This window comes from Peromyscus eremicus, chromosome 6, assembly GCF_949786415.1.
Source record: "Peromyscus eremicus chromosome 6, PerEre_H2_v1, whole genome shotgun sequence".
In the NCBI taxonomy this organism is placed as follows: Eukaryota; Metazoa; Chordata; class Mammalia; order Rodentia; family Cricetidae; genus Peromyscus; species Peromyscus eremicus.
The window spans coordinates 68,189,194-68,208,259 of NC_081421.1; the positions used below are offsets into that span (position 1 = coordinate 68,189,194).

The following is a 19,066-nucleotide window of genomic DNA, read 5'->3' on the forward strand; positions in this document are numbered from 1 at the left end:
TTAACCTCTGAGCCATTTCTCTAGCCCCCTTTTTGAATTTCTTAATGACTTTGTAAGGTAGTTAATAAGCCTGTTTTAAAAGAAATGTATGTATTTATTATTATTATTATTATTATTATTATTATTATTATTATTGGTTTTTCAAAACAAGGTTTCTCTGGGTAGCCCTGTCTGTCCTATAGATCAGGCTGGCCTCAAACTCAGAGATCTGCCTGCCTCAGCCTCCTGACTGCTAGGACCAAAGGTGTGCGCCACCACCACTTGGCTTTAATTATGTTTTTTATATGTATAGGTGTCTTGTATGCATATCTGTGTACCTGGTGCCCACAGAGGTCAGAAGTTGGTATTGGATTCCCTAGAACTGGAGTTATAGATGGTTGTGAGCCGCCAAGTGGGTGCTGGAAATTGAACCCAGGTCCTCTACAAGAGCAGCCAGTGCTCTTAACTGCTGGGCCATCTCACCAGCCCCAACCTCCTCCCTTTTTTAAGACAGGGTCTCACTATGTAATCCTAGTTGTCCTGTGTGGTGATATTGTGTTCCCCAATATATTGTGCACCCTAATAAACTTATCTGGGGTCAGAGAACAGAACAGCCACTAGATATAGAGGCCAGAAAATGGTGGCACAGACAGATCTCTGTGAGTTCAATGTCACGCTGGAAACAGCCAGGCATGGTGCCACACGCCTTTAATCCCAGGTAGTAATGGCAGGAAGCAGAAAGGTATATAAGGCGTGAAAACCAGGAACTAAGCCTGGTTAAGCCTTTAGGTTTTTAGCATCAGTTCAGCTGAGATGCATTTGGATGAGGACTTGGAGGCTTCCAGTCTGAGGAAACAGGACCAGCTGAGGAATTGGCGAGGTGAGGTGGCTATGGCTGGTTCTGTCTCTCTGATCTTCCAGCATTCACCCCAGTATCTGGCTCCGGGTTTGTTTTTATTAATAAGACCTTTTAAGATTGCTGCTACGGTGCTCGCTTCGGCAGCACATATACTAAAACGGGAATGATACAGGGAAGATTAGCATGGCCCCTGTGTAAGGATGACATGCAAATTCATGAAGCGTTCCATATTTTTTTAAATCTCTAAAGAAAGAAATTGAAGAAGATATCAGAAAATGGAAGGATCTCCCATGCTCATGGATAGGTAGGATTAACATAGTAAAAATGGCAATCTTACCAAAAGCAACCTACAGCTTCAATGCAATCCCCATCAAAATCCCAACACAATTCTTCACAGACCTGGAAAGAAAAATACTCAACTTCATATGGAAAAACAAAAGACTCAGGATAGCTAAAAGAATTCTGTATGATAAAGCAACCTCTGCAGGCATCACCATCCCTGACCTCAAGCTCTACTATAGAGCTATAGTAACAAAAACAGCTTGGTACTGGTATAAAAACCAACATACGGACCAATGGAATAGAATTGAAGACCCTGACATTAATCCATGCACATATGAACACCTGATTTTTGACAAAGAAGCCAAAACTATACAATGGAAAAAAAGAAAGTATCTTCAACAAATGGTGCTGGCATAACGATGTCAAAATGTAAGATTACAAATAGATCCATATCTGTCACCATGCACAAAACTCAAGTCCGCGGGGCGGTGGTGGCACATGCCTTTAATCCCAGCACTCAGGAGGCAGAGGCAGGCAGATCTTTGTGAGTTCAAGGCCAGCTTGGTCTACAGAGCGAGATCCAGGAAAGGCTACACAGAGAAACCCTGTCTTGAAAAACCAAAAAAAAAAAACCCTCAAGTTCAAGTGGATCAAAGACCTCAACATAAATCCAGTTACACTAAACTTAATAGAAGAGAAAGTAGGAAGTACTCTTGAACGCTTTGGCACTGGAGACCACTTCCTAAATATAACACCAACAGCACAGACACTGAGCACAACAATTAATAAATGGGACCTCTTGAAACTGAGAAGCTTTTGCAGGGCAAAAGACATAGTCAATAAGACAAAAAGACAGCCTACAGAGTGGGAAAAGATCTTCACCAACCCCACATCTGACAGAGGACTGATCTCCAAAGTATATAAAGAACTCAAGAAACTAGATATCAAAATACTGAACAATCCAATTAAAAAATGGGCTAAAGAGCTAAACAGAGAATTCACAAAACAAGAATCACAAATGTCTGAAAGACATTTAAAAAAATGCTCAACATCCTTAATCATCAGAGAAATGCAAATCAAAACAACTCTGAGATACCACCTTACACCTGTCAGAATGGCTAAGATCAAAAACACTAATGACAGTCAATGCTGGAGAGGATGTGGAGCAAGGGGAACTCTCCTCCACTGTTAATGGGAATGCAAACTTGTACAACCACTGTGGAAATCAGTATGGCGGTTTCTCAGAAAATTAGGAATCAAATTACCTCAAGATCCATCCATACCACTCTTGGGCATATACCCAAGAAATGCTGATTCATACCACAAAGATACACGCTCAACTATGTTCATAGCAGCATTATTTGTAATAGCCAGAACCTGGAAACAACCTAGATGCCCGTCAACTGAAGAATGGATTAAGAAAATGTGGTACATATACACAGCAGAGAAAAACAAAGACAGCATGAAATTTGCAGGTAAATGGATGGAACTAGAAAAAATCATCCTGAGTGAGATAACCCAAACCTAGAAAGACAAACATGGTATGTACTCACTCATAAGTGGATTCTAGATATAAAGCAAAGAACAATCAGACTGCAACCCACAGAACCATAGAGGCTATATATATAGCTTGGGGGACCCTAGGATGATTGTGACTTATAATAAGTTTTGGTTTTACTCAATTACTGAGCAAGCCTCAATGAAACATTTCACTATTAAGATAAGAATTTATACTGTATCAAGCTGATAATAGAAAAATAAATTAATTAATTAATTTAAATAAATAAAAAATAAAAGAAAGCCGGGCGGTGGTGGCGCACGCCTTTAATCCCAGCACTCGGGAGGCAGAGCCAGGCGGATCTCTGTGAGTTCGAGGCCAGCCTGGGCTACCAAGTAAGTTCCAGGAAAGGCGCAAAGCTACACAGAGAAACCCTGTCTTGAAAAAAAACAAAAAAAACAAAAAAAACAAAAAAAAAAAAAGAATTTATACTGTATCAAGCTGATAATAGAAAAATAAATTAATTAATTAATTTAAATAAATAAAAAATAAAAGAAAGCCGGGCGGTGGTGGCGCACGCCTTTAATCCCAGCACTCGGGAGGCAGAGCCAGGCGTATCTCTATGAGTTCGAGGCCAGCCTGGGCTACCAAGTGAGTCCCAGGAAAGGCGCAAAGCTACACAGAGAAACCCTGTCTCGAAAAACCAAAAAATAAATAAATAAATAAATAAAAAATAAAAAAAAAATAAAAAAAAAAGAAAAGAAAAAAAACTTTTCCTATATAAAGCCCTTGAAGTGGGTGCTCAGGACCTTCCCTCTTTTCACCTGCTGTAATGTGGTGTTGGGGAGGTCCCTGCCTAGGCTGGAATAAATGAAACCTTTTGTTCTTACATGGGGGGGGGGGGACGGAACATCGGTAGCAAACTTCTGCCCTCCGGGATTCTCCCATTGTGCTGTAAGCCTGTATTTAACATGTCTCACTGTATTAACCCCATTTTAAGTGAACAAACACATATGTATATATGTATGTATGATGCAAGGATTGAACCCAGAGCCTTGTACGTGGTGGGCAGGTGCTCTGCCATTTGACCTCAATGAGCAGGACATTCTTCAGTGACAGGTCCAGAGAGAGAGGACCAGGGAATCAGAAGATAACGGAATAGACAAATTTGGAACGGGAAGTCTTGCACAAGCTATGCTTTATGCCAAGCAAGCTTATTAAGAAGTCCAGCAGCTTATATACTATTTCCAGCAGAGAAATGGGACACAGTCAGCAGGAAATATCAGGTAATGGGACCAAGTCGGAGGGAAGTTACTCAAACAATGTTGCGCAGAGGGAACCTAGGATATCTCAAGAACATTACAGATGGAGCACACAGAAGCCCTGGGACTGATAACCAAAGCTCCATACAGTGGAAAGCCTTGTGTTCTCAGGATCTGAAGCCATAGCTACCCCCAAGGCCCTGGCCCCAGGCCATTACTGGCCTTGCCCCACAGATTCCTGTATTTAGAGAAGGAACTGTGTTCTTTCTTCATAAGTCAGGGCCTCGGGGAAAGCCTGGGTCAGCCCAGCCCTCAACAGCCATTGAGCTATGTCCCCGGCCTCTAGGTGAAGAAACAAGTGTCCTGCCTGAGGCCACACAGAGAACAGGATTTACGCAGAGTCTAGCTCAAGAATCTGTTTTTAGCCACACATCATTCTGTCCCTTGATTGCTCAAGTAGATTCATTATGTGGTGAGTTCTGGGAGGGAGGGGACTAATTTCTTCTCTTGAGAACCCTGTATCATCCTTAAGAAAATCTTATCAGTGTCTAGCATTTTCTAGGCCTCATTTTTATGGCAGGCTGACTTGACACTCCTAGCCCTGTAAATGAACTTGGGACTCAGAAGTTAGGCACCGAGGGCAAGTGGTGGTGGAGTGTATGTCTAGCACGTGTGATACCCTGGGCTGAGTCACCAGTATAAAAGGAAGAAAGAGGGAGGGAGAGAAAAGAAGTAGGCATCGGGCATGGCCCCCTTGAACTTGGTAACTGCTTCCCTTCTGGTAGGCCCCCACTCTCCCACAGAGGAGAGAGAGATTGGCTCTCCCTTCCAGCTTTTCTCTAAAAAACTAGCGTCTACAGCGAGCCCCTTCGGCCACAAGGGGGCGAGAGGGACGACGCTCCTCCGCTCTGAACACTGGTGCACAGGAACGAGAGGCGCTGGGCGTTTTGTTCATTCCTCCTGCACTGTCTCTCTACTTTTGCCTCAGGTTCTTCCGGGATGCCGTGCGGAAATGCTCACTTTCAAACATCACACAGGGTTTGAATCTTGCCCTGCTTAGCATGCGGAGGTCAGGGGATAAGTTAGTTCCCTCCTTCCACCATATGGGTCCTGGGGATTGAACTCAGGCTACAGACTTGGTGGCAAGCGCGTTTACCCACTGAGCCATCTCGCTGGCCTCCTGCTATGTGACTTTAAACAAGTTGCTGAAGCTTTCTGAGCCACACCAGGCCTCTGACCACGACTGTGTTGTTGACAATACAGCAGTGGCTAACACTGAGCACTCCGTGTATGCCAAGCACAGTTCTAGCGAGCTGTGTATATGCACAAATGCAATTTTCACGGCTGTGTGCACAGGAGCTACTATTGTCTTCATTTTACAGGGATATGAAGGTGAAGTAACTCAGCTGCTAGTGACATCTAGCTTGTAAGGAACAATCTGTCCCACTTTTGTGCACTGTCACAAAGATAAAAAGAATAAATATGTGTACAATGCCTGACGGGAAAGCATGCTTATGCCAAACACCCCAGGCATAAGAAGGTTCTCTGTACAAACTCTACTAAGATTAGGTTTGGACAAGTGAAACTGAAAATCTAATCAAGAATAGCTTAAGGACGCCGGGCGGTGGTGGCGCACGCCTTTAATCCCAGCACTCGGGAGGCAGAGCCAGGCAGATCTCTGCGAGTTTGAGGCCAGCCTGGTCTACACAACAAGAACCAGGACAGGCACTAAAACTACACAGAGAAACCCTGTCTTGAAAAAACAAAACAAAAGAATAGTTTGAGGGTGGAGAAATGACTCAGTGGTTATGAGCACTAACTGCTCTCCCAGAGGACCTGGGTTCAAATCCCAGCACCCACATGGTGGCTCACAACCATCTGTAACTCCAGTTCCAGGAGATCTGACCCCTCTTCTCCTTGAGCACCAGGCACATACATGGTGCACAGACTTGTATGCAAGCAAAACACTATGCCCCTAAAAATAAAAAGAAACTACTACCACTGCTGATTTTTTTTTAACAAAATTAAAGAATGGTTTTAAAGAAACTAAAAATGATTCCCTTCTCACGTGCAGAGGTTTGAAACAGGCAAGCCAAGCTGGCAGAGTGCTTCCCTCCCAGCCAGGCTCAGGCTCCTTCCAGCTCTTTGTGGTGAACTAGCTCGTGACTGCCAAGATGCACAACTCCAGATCCCATATCCATGTTCTGGATGGCAGAAAGGAGGAGGCTTCTGGGCACAGTCAGTCTTCCTTTTTCTTTTTGAACAGGGTATAGACCAGGCTGTTCACCAGGTAGATCCACCTGCTCCTGGCTCCCAGCGCTGGGATTCAAAGTGTGTACCACCAGGACCAGCAAATCAGCCTTTTAAAAACAGTTTTCCAAGAGCCTTCAACCAAGTGCTCCCACCCACCTCTCCTGTTACTCTACAGCAGAGTCTAAAAGATACAGTGTTTCTAAGGGGGACATTGCCACCCTCAGTCACATGAGGGAGCTAAGTTATTAAGAAAGCATGAGGGAGCCAGCCCCTGGTGGGGCACACTTAAATTCCAGCACTCGGGAGGCAGAGGCAGGCAGATATCTGTGAGTTCAGGGCCAACCTGGTCTACAGAGCAAGTTCCAGGACAGCCAAGGGGTATGCAAAGGAAAAACAAACAGAACAAAACAACAACAAAAAAGAAAATGAAAGAAAGAAAGAAAGAAAGAAAGAAAGAAAGAAAGAAAGAAAGAAAGAAAGAAAGAAAAGCATGAGGGCCTAGAGATGGAGAGATGGCTCGGGAGTTAAGAGCGCTGGCTACTCTTGCAGAGCAGAGGACCAGGGTTCAATTCCCAGAACTGGCATGGTTACTTATAACCATCTGTAACTCCAATTCTAGGTGATCTAACACCCCCTTCTGATCTCCTCTGGCACTGCACATACATGTCTGGTGCACAGACATATAAGCAGGCAAAACACACATGTGCATAAAATAAAAATAAAAGAAAGCCAAGCCCGGCGGTGGTGGCGCACGCCTTTAATCCCAGCACTCGGGAGGCAGAGGCAGGCGGATCTCTGTGAGTTTGAGGCCAGCCTGGTCTACACAGTGAGTTCCAGGAAAGGCGCAAAGCAACACAGAGAAACCCTGTCTCGAAAAACCAAAATAAATAAATAAATAAATAAATAAATAAATAAATAAATAAAATAAAGCATAGAAGAGTTGATGTTGATCAGGAAACGGGCAGCCTCCCCTCTGTAGACATTGAGCTATCTCACCCCATCCCACACTCACATTAAAGAGTATCATTTGACAGTCTTTCTGAGCTCTAGGTTAGATTTCTTCTGTTATTATTCTCATCTTTTGTACCACATTCTTCATTTCTTGATTCTTAGACAGGAAACCAGCAGGAAATAGAGACTCTATCCTACTAGCAACTCCAAGGTTTAAAAACTATTCTTTCATTCACCTATAACTATTCACTAGGTGCCAAATATTGGCCAGAAATTACGAGGTATGTTTTTTAACGATTTATTAGATTATTTATTACGTGTATGTGAGTGCCTGCAGAGGCCGGAAGAGGGCATTAGATCCCCTTGTGTTGGAGTTACTGGCCGTTGCCAGCTGCCTGAGGTGGGTTCTGGGACCTGAACTTGGGTCCTCTTTTAAGAATAGCAAATGCTTTTAACTGCTAAGCCATCTCTCCAGCTCCAATTTATTTTTATTTTGTGTGTCTGTGGGAGTGCCTACATGTGTGTATGGGCATGGTGCCAGGAGAGTCCAGAAGAGGTTGGTGTTAGGTATCTTTCTCAGTCCATCCCTACCTTATATCTTGAGAGATGGTCACTTCCTTACTCAGCTAGGCTAGTCAGCCATTTGGTTGGGGGGTCCCCTGCCTCCACCTTTAGGGCTCTAGGATTACAGGTCAGTCACCATACCACCAGCATTTATGTGGATACTGATGACCCCAACTCTAGCACATGCTGAACCATGACTCCAGTCACAGGGGGAAAAAAGTATATATATATATAGTTAGAATTCTGCCCTCACTCCAGCTACATGACCGTACATGCGCAGTTCAGGAGTTAGGCAAAGGGTCTTGTATCTTATGTTACCAGTGTGCACTGGTGATTACCAATGCCCAGTGTTGTCACACAGTCTGCACATGAGTGGCATAGCTCTGTAAGCCCACCTGCGCCTTACAGATTCGTGACTTTGACCCCACCCTCTCTCTCTCTGTTCTGTTCTCTCTTCCCCCCACCATCTTTCTCTCTCTCTCTCTGCATGTGCTCCTTCCCCAGGCCTGGTTCAATTGTTTCCCCCCTCCTCTTCCTCCTAATAAAGCTCTGATACTGACACTGGGTTTTGTCATGACCTTTCCGCTTGGTAACCAGCACCAGTAACCAGCGCTGCTTATCATTCTTATAACTTATATATTATATATATATTATAAATATATATATGCTATATATAATTACATATTTATAATAACATTTCACTATAATTTTTATATATTTAGACAGGGTCTTATGATGTATCCTGACCTGGTCCCCAACTCTTTATGGAACCTCTGGTCCTCCTGTCTCCACCTTCCTTAGTGCTAAAAATTACAGATATTCACCTCCTTGCATTGTGTATGTGATGCTGGGGATCCAATCCAAGGCCCTGTTCATGCTATGCAAGCATTAGACCAACATGGTATACAGATATACATGCAGTCAAAACATAAAATAAAAGTAAAAGGGGAGGAAAGAAAAAATGAAATGACACAAGTCTCTAAGCTCTAAGCCCATCCCAGTGACATACTTCCCCGGCAAGGCCACGCCTCCTAAGTGTTCCCCAAACAGCACCACCAAGGGGGACCAAGTATTCAAATGTCTGAGACTATGGGAGACAGTCCTCATTTAAAACACCACATTCCGGGTCCTGGGCTCCACAGTCTTGTGGCCATATCATATTACAAAATTAGTCTAATTTCAAAATTACCATAGTCTTTTTTTTTTTTTGTATACAGCATGTATGACCAGAAGAGGGCACCAGATCTCACTACAGATGGTTGTGAGCCACCATGTGGTTGCTGGGAATTGAACTCAGGACCTCTGGAAGAGCAGTCAGTGCTCTTAACCTCTGAGCCATCTCTCCAGCCCTACCATAGTCTTTTATAGTTTCAACACAGTTTAAAAGTCCAAAGTCTCTTTTGAGACTCAGGGCAATCTCTTAATTGTAACTACCTGTAAAATAAAGAAGTGAATTATATGCTTCCAACATACAGTGGAACAGAATATACATTATCATGTCCAAAGGAGGAATGGGGGAATAGTAAGAAAATACTAGACCAAAGCAAGCCTAAAACCCAGCCGGGAAAACACCATGTCCAGTGTCAGGCGGCTTAGATAGCTCTGCTTGTTAGTACCAGCCCCGTCCTTTCCCACCCTTGAACAGCTTCAGGCCGCTAAAATGGCAGCAGGCTGTTTCTCCTTCCCAGAATGCACCTGGGTGTGCCTTCCTGCCTTTCCCACAATGTACCTGGGTATATGTTCCCATTCCCCGTTCCACAATTCTCCTGGCCAAGGAAATCTTGCCATCTAGACTATACTAGGGCTTCTACTCCTCCCCGTTTTCTGCCTCCCCTCTCTGGACCATAAAACAGTCGCACCTAGGCCAGGTGCTGGTGTCTGTGTCCAGTCCACTTGTCCCTCTGGAGTAATAAATCTCCTTTGTGCTGAGTGTCGGGTGTCTGGGCGTATTGACTCCGAGGTCTTCGCTGCCCCTCCAGCTTTGCTGCCTGCAACATACTTCTCTCTCTTGGGCTGGTTCCACCCATGGCACGCAGATCTCCTTGGCGGATGTCTCACAGCTCTGGCACCTCCAACACCTTGAGGTCTCCAACACAACCCAGACTAAACTTCCACAGTTTCACACAATGACCTCGAAGGGCCTCTTGTCCTCTCAGGTCCTTCACCCTGGAACTCCTCTGCCATACATTATCTGGCCTCAGTAGCCATCTGAAACCTCAGACAAAGATTCTACAGTAGAGGGGCCTCAACACAGCTTGACCACACAGCTGCCATGACAGGCTTAGAGGCCCACACACAGCTTCTGTGACAGGCTTACTGGCAGGCAACACCCAGACCCAGGAAAAGCCATAAGCTGACCCCACCCAGGGATCTACCCAGGGTGAGGAAGTACCTGACATCCCAAACATTCCAACCATTAGAAGGTGGCCAGATGTCCTGGAGTCTAGCACACACCTATTTTTGTTTTACTGATATCTCTAGACAAGTGTCAGCCAATCAGGGTCCTGAACCCTGGAAATCCTCTCACCCCAACCACTGCTATGATAAAAACTCTAACCAACCTGGGCTCAGGGCTCTCTGCTCTCACGACTGTGTCGGACAGACAGAGGGACCAAGCCCTAGAGCTTGAAGATAATAAAGGCTCTTTGCTTTTACATATGGGATTTGGTCTCCATGGTGGTCTTTTGGGGGTCCCCCCGATCTGGGCAGAATACTACAACTGCCTGACGTGGTGGCACACACCTGTTATCCCAGTACTCGGGAGGTGGACTTCTGAGTTTAAGGCCAGCCTGGTCTACAGAGCCAGTTCCAGGACAGTAAGAACTGTTACACAGAGAGACCCTATCTTGAAAAACCAAAAAAAAAAAAAAAAAAAAAACCAAAAAAGATTCCACACCCCCTTTCCTCATGAACCCGTCATAACTTTAAAGTAACACTATGTGGACAACACTCACAGACTTGGCTGCCCGCTTGGATGGAGCCCGGCCTCCCTGAACTACATTAACTGCAGCATTTGAATGCAGTTGCTTTCCAGGGGCAGAAAATGCCTTGTGCGCCTGTGGGGGTGGCACACACCTTTAATCCCAGCACTTGCGAGGCAGAGACAGGCAGATCTCTGTGAGATTTGAGGCCAGGTTGGTCTACAGAGCACGTTCCAGGACAGCCAAGGCTACACACAGTGAAACCCTGACTTGAAACACTGCCCCAGGAAAGGGGGAAAAAGGGGCTAATCTCCTTAACAATGACAACCTCTCTCCAAGCACAAGCCTTGGTTGTGACACTAAGCTCGCAAGTGTCCTTTTTCTTTCCAAATTACATTTTGTATTTTTTTCTTCCCCATTTGCTCTTTTTCACTGTAGACCTGCATAAGAGTGATCATTAATAACCATTCAAGCCCACCCTGCACCGGTGAACAACTGCTCCCTGAGACAGAACCCACTAACACTGATTGGACTAAACTGCTCCCGAAGAAACAGAGCCCAACAGCACTGATTCAACCAAGAACTCCTAGTGGACCAAGACTATCAATTAGAACAAGAGAGATATCTTCAGACACAGGCACTGCCTGTACTGAGCAGAGGAAGAGATGAGTAGACGCCAGTGCAAAAATACAGGCAACAACATAAAGACCTATATGACAACATCAGAACCTAGTGATTCTACACCTGCAAGACCTGAACATACCAAGGCAGAAGAAGGAGAAGAAATCAATCCTAAAAATGACTTTAAGAAGATGACAGAGGGCGCCGGGCGGTGGTGGCGCACGCCTTTAATCCCAGCACTCGGGAGGCAGAGCCAGGTGGATCTCTGTGAGTTCGAGGCCAGCTTAGACTACCAAGTGAGTTCCAGGAAAGGCGCAAAACTACACAGAGAAACCCTGTCTCGAAAAAACCAAAAAAGAAGATGACAGAGACCCTTAAAGAGGAAATGAAAAACTCCCTTAAAGAAGAAATAAAGATTTACATAAAGCAAAAAAAAAAAAAAAAACCATTCAATAGAATCAATGTTAGACTGCCTTGAAATCTCCTCTGTCAAATAAAGTAATCCCTTACTTTAAAATTTTGCCTCAGGCAAGTTCCCAACCCAAGGACAGAAAGCAACTACATTCTTTGCCAAAATATCACTAGAATGGTCTCTAGCCTAGTTGTTAATATTGTTCTCTTCTGAAGCTTCTTGAGCTGGGTCTCCAGTCTGCATGGCTCTCTGCACTACCATCTTCCAGGATCCTACTGGAGGAGGGGGGATGGGGTGGCAAAACAGCTTGGCCACACAGCTGCCATGACAGGCTTAGAGGCCCAGACACAGCTTCTGGCAGGCAACATCTGGACCCAGGAAAAGCCATAAGCTGACCCCACTGAGTGGGGCCTGCATCTAAGAGAAATACCCGACATTCCAAACATTCCCTAACCCCCCTCACCACACCCTCTGCTATGATTAAAAACCCCTCCCTGCCTGAGTTCTGGGCTCTCTGCTCTCACCATTGCATGGGACAGAGTCCGAGCTCTGAGCTTGAAAATAAAGGCTCTTTGCTTTTACATATGGGCTTTAGTCTCCATCGTGGTCTTTTGGGAGTCTCCAAGATCTGGGCATAACATTACCAGGATGGCCCAGTATGTTCTGCTTAGTGTTTAAGTTTTCTAGTCCAAAGTTCTAAAGTCTTCCACACACCTCCCAAACACAGAATGGTCGGTTTCTTTACAGCAGTAGCCCACTCCTGGCACCAACTTCCGTATTAGTCTCTGTTCTCTAGCTGTGCTAAAACACCATGATGAAGGTAACTTGTAGGAGGAACTTATAGTACCAGAGAGATGAGAGCTCATCATGACGGAGAGGCGTGATAGCAAGTGGCAGGTATGGCAGCTGGAGCATCTGGACAAGAGAGTGACACCTTGGATAGTAAGCACAAAGCAGAGAAATGCACTAGAAATGACATGAGTCTTTAAACTGTAAGTCCATCCACAAGATACATCAGCAAAGCCACACGTGTTAGGATTCTGCCACAGCAGCCAAGTTCAGTAGCTAAGCAAGGGGCCTTATGTCTTACGTCATCAGTGTGCCGTGTGATTGTGCAAATGCATGCAGCATGGTCACGCAATCAGTGCATGCGTGGCATAGCTCCATGAGCCCACCTGGGCACGTGCAGGAGAATCCTTAAAAGCTGGACACAGATCCTCCCCTCTCTCTTCTGCTCTCCGCCCCCCCCGCCCCCCCCCCCCCGCACGTGTCTCTGCCCCAAGCCTGGTCACGCTCTCTTCTGTTCCTCCACCCCCTTCCTCCCAGTAAAGCTCTGATACTGGGTTTTGTCGTGCCTCTGACCTTTCCTCGCACTGTAAAAGTGCCGCATTGAAAACCAACAATACCTCCCCAAATAGCACTACCAACTGGGGACCAAGTATTCAAATGCCTGAGACTATGGGAGACGTTTTCTAAACCACTACCGTCAGTTTACCTTAAATAGCAACAACACCCGGTGGTGGTGGCCGTGGTGGTGGTGGTGGTGGTGGTGGTGGTGGCGGCGGCGGCGGCGGAGGCGGCGGCGGCGGCGGCGGCGGCGGCGGCGGCGGCGGCGGCGGCGGCAGCGGCGGCGGCGGCAGAGGCACAGGAGAAGACAGCAGCAGCAGTGATGGTGGCCCATTCCTTTAATCCCAGGACTCGGGAGGCAGAGCCAGGTGGATCTCTGTGAGCTGGAGGCCAGCCTGGGCTACAGAGTGAGTTCTAGGACAGCCAGGGCTACACAGAGAAACCTTGTCTTGAAAAAAAAAAAAAAAAAAAAAAAAAGCAACATCTGCATCACACCCAAGGCTGAGAACCCTGTAGTTGCCAAGCCCCTGAGGCTAGAACCTCAGCCTTTTGACTAGTCCCACGGTGGCTGATTCTTCACTGGGAAGTCCCACAACTGGGTAGTTGATCAGTTCACAAGGCTGGATGCCTTGGCAGTCTGGTAGTCTAACACTGAGAGGTTCCTGAAAAGCTGCTGGTCCCTAGTCCACAACGAAAGCTTGGAAATGCTGGTTCTGATATCAGCAAAGGAATCCATAGCAGTGGCTAAGGGGTAAATCAACACGACAAGATTGAAGCCAAGAGAGCAAAAGCCAAGTAATCAGGACTGGAGAGATGGCTCAGGGGTTAAAAGCACTTGTTCTTCCAGTGGACCCAAGTTTGAATCCCAGCACTGTTTTTGGTGTTTTTCACTCTTTTTTGGGGGCCCGCCACCCAGCTCCCAAATAAATCATACATGGAGGCTTATTCTTACTTATAAATGCCCAGTCTTAGCTTGGCTTGTTTCTTGCCAGCTTTCCTTAACTTAAATGATCCTGTCTACGTTTTGCCTCTGGGCTTTTCCTGTTCTCTTCTGTAAATCTTACTCCTACTCTGTGGCTGGCTGTGTAGCTGGGTGGCTGGCCCCTAGGTCCTCCTCCTTCTCTGGCTCTTTCTTTTTCATGCCAGATTTCTCCTTCTATATATTCTCTCTGCCTGCCAGTCTTGACTGTTTTTCTCTCTCCTGCCTCACTTATTGGCCATTCAGCTCTTTATTAGACCATCAGGTGTTTTAGACAGGCACAGTAAAACAGTTTCACAGAGTTAAACAAATGCAACACAAAAGTAACACACCTTAAAATAATATTCTATAACATAGCACCCTCATGACAGCCCAAGATCTGATGCCCTCTTCTGGCCTTTACCAGCACCACACACATATGTGTGGTGCATGGACATACTGGTGGGCAAAACACTTATACATATAAAAAATAAATAAATTTTTAATTTAAAAGAAGGTGAGTAATTTTTTCCTGTCAAACTCTTTTTTGTCTGAACTGCTACCAGAAAGTGCCACCAACAACTGGAGTGGACCTCCCCCCATCAGGACAGTTCTGAGTAGAGAGCCACACCTGAAGAATTAATTTTTGGGGGCTGGAGAGATGGCTCAGCGGTTAAGAGCACTGGCTGATCTTCCAGAGGTCCTGAGTTCAATTCCCAGCAACCACATGGTGGCTCACAACCATTTTTAATGAGATCTGGTGCCCTCTGCTGGCCTGCAGGCATGCACATAGGCAGAATACTATATACATAACAAAAAAGAAAAAAAGAAAAAGGAATTAATTTTTCAAATTAATTTTAATTTCAGTTTAATTATTTCAAAATTTCAAATTAATTATTAATTATTTAAAAATGATAAAATTTAAAAGTTTAGATTCAATAGAAATTAAAGGTACTCTACTAAAATTGTTATAAATTTCTCTTTTTTAAAAAAAAGTTATTTGTGTGTGTGCTTGTGTGTGTTTATGATGTGTTTATGTGATGTCTGTTCATGTGAATGCAGCAGGCCGATCTCTGTGAGTTCAAGGCTAGCCTGCTCTACAAAGTGAGTTCCAGGACAGCCAGGGCTACACAGAGAAATCCTGTCTCAAGAAACAAAAAGAAAAAGAAAATAGATTTTCTTTCGTACAACATAGTCTGATTACAGTTTCCCCTCCCCCAACTCCTCTCAGATCCTCCCCACCTCCCCAATCCCTGCAAATCTACACCCTTTCTTTCTCTCGCTCATTAGAAAACAAATAATGACAATAACAACCATAATAATAATAGAAATAAAAAAGAGAAACCAGCCTTGAGCCAAGGAATTTCTTCTTTCTGTCTCCCCCCACCCCTCTTTCTTTCAGAAAAAGATAACAAATTTCAATATATTTCATATATGCACTTCCAGGGTTTGCTATCATTAAAACAAATTAAAATACGATTTTGTGATATAAAGGAAATTCTTACTATGAAGAGCCATATTATTAGCTTAAATGATGGTGTCGGCTTCATTTCTCATGGCTGTGATAAACACCCAGATAAAAGCAGCTTAGGAGAGCGAGTGTTCATTCTGGCCCACAGTCTCAGGTCACAGTCTGTCGTAACAAAGAAGTCACAGAGGCATGAGCGTGAGGCAGCCCGTCACCTCTCACATCACCGGGAACAGGAGCAATCATGAACACATGCTAACACTCAGCTCACTTTCTCCATCCTATACAGCCCACAACCTGTCCAGGGAATGGCACACCCACATTTAAGATGGGGTTTCCCAGGTAAATTAAGGTAATTAAGAAAATCCCACAGGTTTGTCTAAAGGCCCCACTCTCAGGTGATCCTAGAGACTCTCAAATTGGCAATACTAATCATCACGATGACCTTTAATATACTGCTTGAGATATAGTTACTAATGATTTTTGATAAATAGATATGCTTACTAATATTTGATAAATAAATAGATATACTTACTAATGATTTTGAAATATACTTACTAATGATTTTTGGTGAATTTTCATAAATAAAGTATGATTTGTCTCTAGTGAATTATTTTGAAATTAATTTTTATCGTAAATACCATCTACAAATCACATACTTTTAATTCTAGAAGGAATCTTTCAGTTAAGCTATAACCTGTTAAATAATAATGTATATTATTGAAATATATAGAAAATATCTAACCTGAAGAGTTAAAATAATCAGTTTACCAGAATCCCAATAGGATACTACACTTCAAGCATCATGATATTATTTTAGAAGCAATGTATGCCACTTTTAAGTATGCTACTTCTTTTTGTTTGTTTGTTTTGTTTTTTGAGACAAGGTTTCCCTGTGTAGCTTTGTCCCTTTCCTAGAACTCACTTGGTAGCCCAGGCTGGCCTCGAACTCACAGAGATCCGCCTGGCTCTGCCTCCCTAGTGCTGGGATTAAAGGTGTGTGCCAGCCACCACCCAGCTATAATTCCCATTTCAATTAAGCACATACTTAAAAAAAAAAAAAATAGTGCCGGGTGGTGGTGGCGCAGGCTTTTAATCCCAGCACTCAGGAGGCAGAGGCAGGCGGATCTCTGTGAGTTTGAGGCCAACCTGGGCTACAGAGTGAGTTCCAGGAAAGGCACAAAGATACACAGAGAAACCCTGTCTCAAAAAAAAAAAAAAAAAGGAGAGAGAAAATGGGAATTATATAATTTTCTCCCTCCCTTTCTTTCTTCCAGCCCCTCCAAGCTACCCTTCCTTATGCCCCTCCCATGTTCCCATCACTTTCAAGTTGATAGCCTCTTTTTCTTTTATTATTATTACGTGTATATATATACACACACATATACACATATATATCTATGTATATATGTATGTGTGTCCACAAATATATATAACTACAACCTGCTAAATCTGTTTGATTTTGGTGTGTGTACAGTTTCAAGGCTGACCACTCTGCATTGGACAACCAATAAGGGGGCTCATCTCTGGGAGAGGCTAATTCTCATCTCCCAGTAGTCACTAGTTGGCTATAGTTTTTTGTCTAGGGGAGGGAGGCCATGAAAACTTCCCCTTCCACATGTCCAGGATCACTGTTCCAGCCTCATTTATGCACCCATTTCTAGGAGACTGCCTCACAGGAGGCTTCCTGGGCCTCTCCATCTTACAGTCTTTCTGCCTCTCTTCCATGATGTTCCCTGAGCCTTAGATGCAGTGATTTGATGTATCCATTGGGGTTTCTTCTTTATACAGAGACATCATTTCTGGGCTAAGATCTTTTCCCCTTTATTGTTGTTTGTTTGTTTGGACAATCTTACACTAGCTCAGACTGGCCTGGAACTCACATGACAGACGGTCCTCCAGCCTCGGTCCTCTGGAGTACTAGGATAGTAGCCATGCATCACCACGCCTGAGTGCCCCCGCCCCCCTTTTAACTAAATGTTAACTGTGCCTTGACAAAAAAAGTCCCTTCTTTGCTATTTTTCTTTTTGTTTTTTTGAGACAAAAATCTCATGGAACTTAGAATAGCCTTCGACTTGGTATGTACCTGAGGCTGGTCTTAAATTTCTGATCCCCCTGCCTCCACTTCCTAAGTGCTGAGATCATAAATGTGCACTCCTATGCCAGACCAGGAAGTCGTTCTTAGTTATAACTTCCGTTCTTTCTTCTGTAGTCTTAGGATCTTTTGTTACCCTCGGTGTAGGCAGAAAGCATTTGGGTCACTGGCAGTATTGTCCTGTGTCAGAGCCACACACAGAAAGATACGTACACAGTAATTTGAGAAATCCACAAGTGTTTAAAGGTATCAGGTATTTATTAAGATATGAAATGGGGAAGTACACTCACAAGCACAGAAACAAGTAAACAGCTGAAGTCATCCTCTGTTCTGTCCGTGAGGGAATGCACCTGGCCGTCCGGTGTCCAACTATACCAAGAAGAAAACACTGTATGTGCCTTGCTGGAGAGACGCTTTGTTTGTTTGTTTGTTTGTTTGTTTTTGTTTTTATTTTTCGGACAGGGTTTCTCTGTGTAGCTTTGGAGCCTGTCCTGGAACTCACTCTGTAGACCAGGCTGACCTTAACTCACAGAGATCTGCCTGCCTCTGCCTCCCGAGTGCTGGGATTAAAGGCGTGTGCCGCCACCGCCTGGCTTCTGGAGAGACTCTTAATCTACAAGAAAATCCAACTGAGAGCTAGGAGTGGTGGTTCATATCTATAATCCTAGCGCTTGCAAGGCAAAGACAGGAAGATGAGCTCTAGGTTCGTGTAGGCTACGTAGTAGGCTCCAGGCCAGCTTGTGCTACATTGTGAGACTCAGTTTAAAAAAAAAAAAAAAAAGAGGAGTTGGGGGAAGTGTTGGGAAGATAGCTCAATTGGTAAAGTGTTTACTGTAGAAGAATGAGTATGAGTTTGATTCCTAAAACCATGTTTTAGGATTTTATTGCTGTGAAGAGACACCATGACCAAGGCAACTTTTGTTTTTGTTTTTTTGTTTGTTTGTTTTCGAGACAGGGTTTCTCTGTAACAGCTCTGGCTGTCCTGGAACTCATAGAGATTCACCTGCCTCTGCTTCCCAAGTATTGGGATTAAAGGCATGTACCACCACTGCCCGGCTAAGCAACTTTTTTAAAAACGATTTATTTTATTGGTGTTTTGCTTGCATGTATATCTGTGTGAGAGTGTCGGATTCCCTGGAACTGGAGTTACAGACAGGTGTAAGCTGTCTGTATGGATGCTGGGAATTGTACCTGGGTCCTCTGGAAGAGCAGTCAGTGCTCTTAACTGGAGATCTGTTTCTCTAGCTCCCACAGCAACTTTTTTTTTCTTTCTTATTTTACTTTAAAAATATGGAACGCTTCATGAATTTGTGTGTCATCCTTGTGGAGGGATCATGCTAATCTTCTCTGTGTCGTTTCAATTTTAGAATATGTGCTGCTGAAGTGAGCACCCAGAGCAACCCTTATAAAGGAAAACATTTACTTGGGGCTGGCTTACAGATTCAGAAGTTTAGTCTATTATCACCATGGTGGGAAGCATGGCAGCACACAGGCAGGCATGGTGCTGGAGAAGTAGCCAGCAGTTCTACATCTTGAGATGCAGGCAGCAGGAAGAGACAGTGAGACACTGGGCCTGGCTTGAGCTTCTGAAATTCA

General features: G+C 44.4%; 2 non-coding genes across 2 annotated transcripts; one reads left to right on the forward strand and one right to left on the reverse strand.

Moving 5' to 3' along the window:
• Positions 1-966: 966 nt before the first annotated feature.
• On the forward strand, positions 967-1,073 carry LOC131913996 (U6 spliceosomal RNA). Its single transcript, XR_009380057.1, has one exon. It is a non-coding gene; the product is annotated as a U6 spliceosomal RNA (small nuclear RNA).
• Positions 1,074-18,754: 17,681 nt separating this feature from the next.
• On the reverse strand, positions 18,755-18,861 carry LOC131913990 (U6 spliceosomal RNA). The gene has a single exon (XR_009380051.1). It is a non-coding gene; the product is annotated as a U6 spliceosomal RNA (small nuclear RNA).
• Positions 18,862-19,066: the final 205 nt, after the last annotated feature.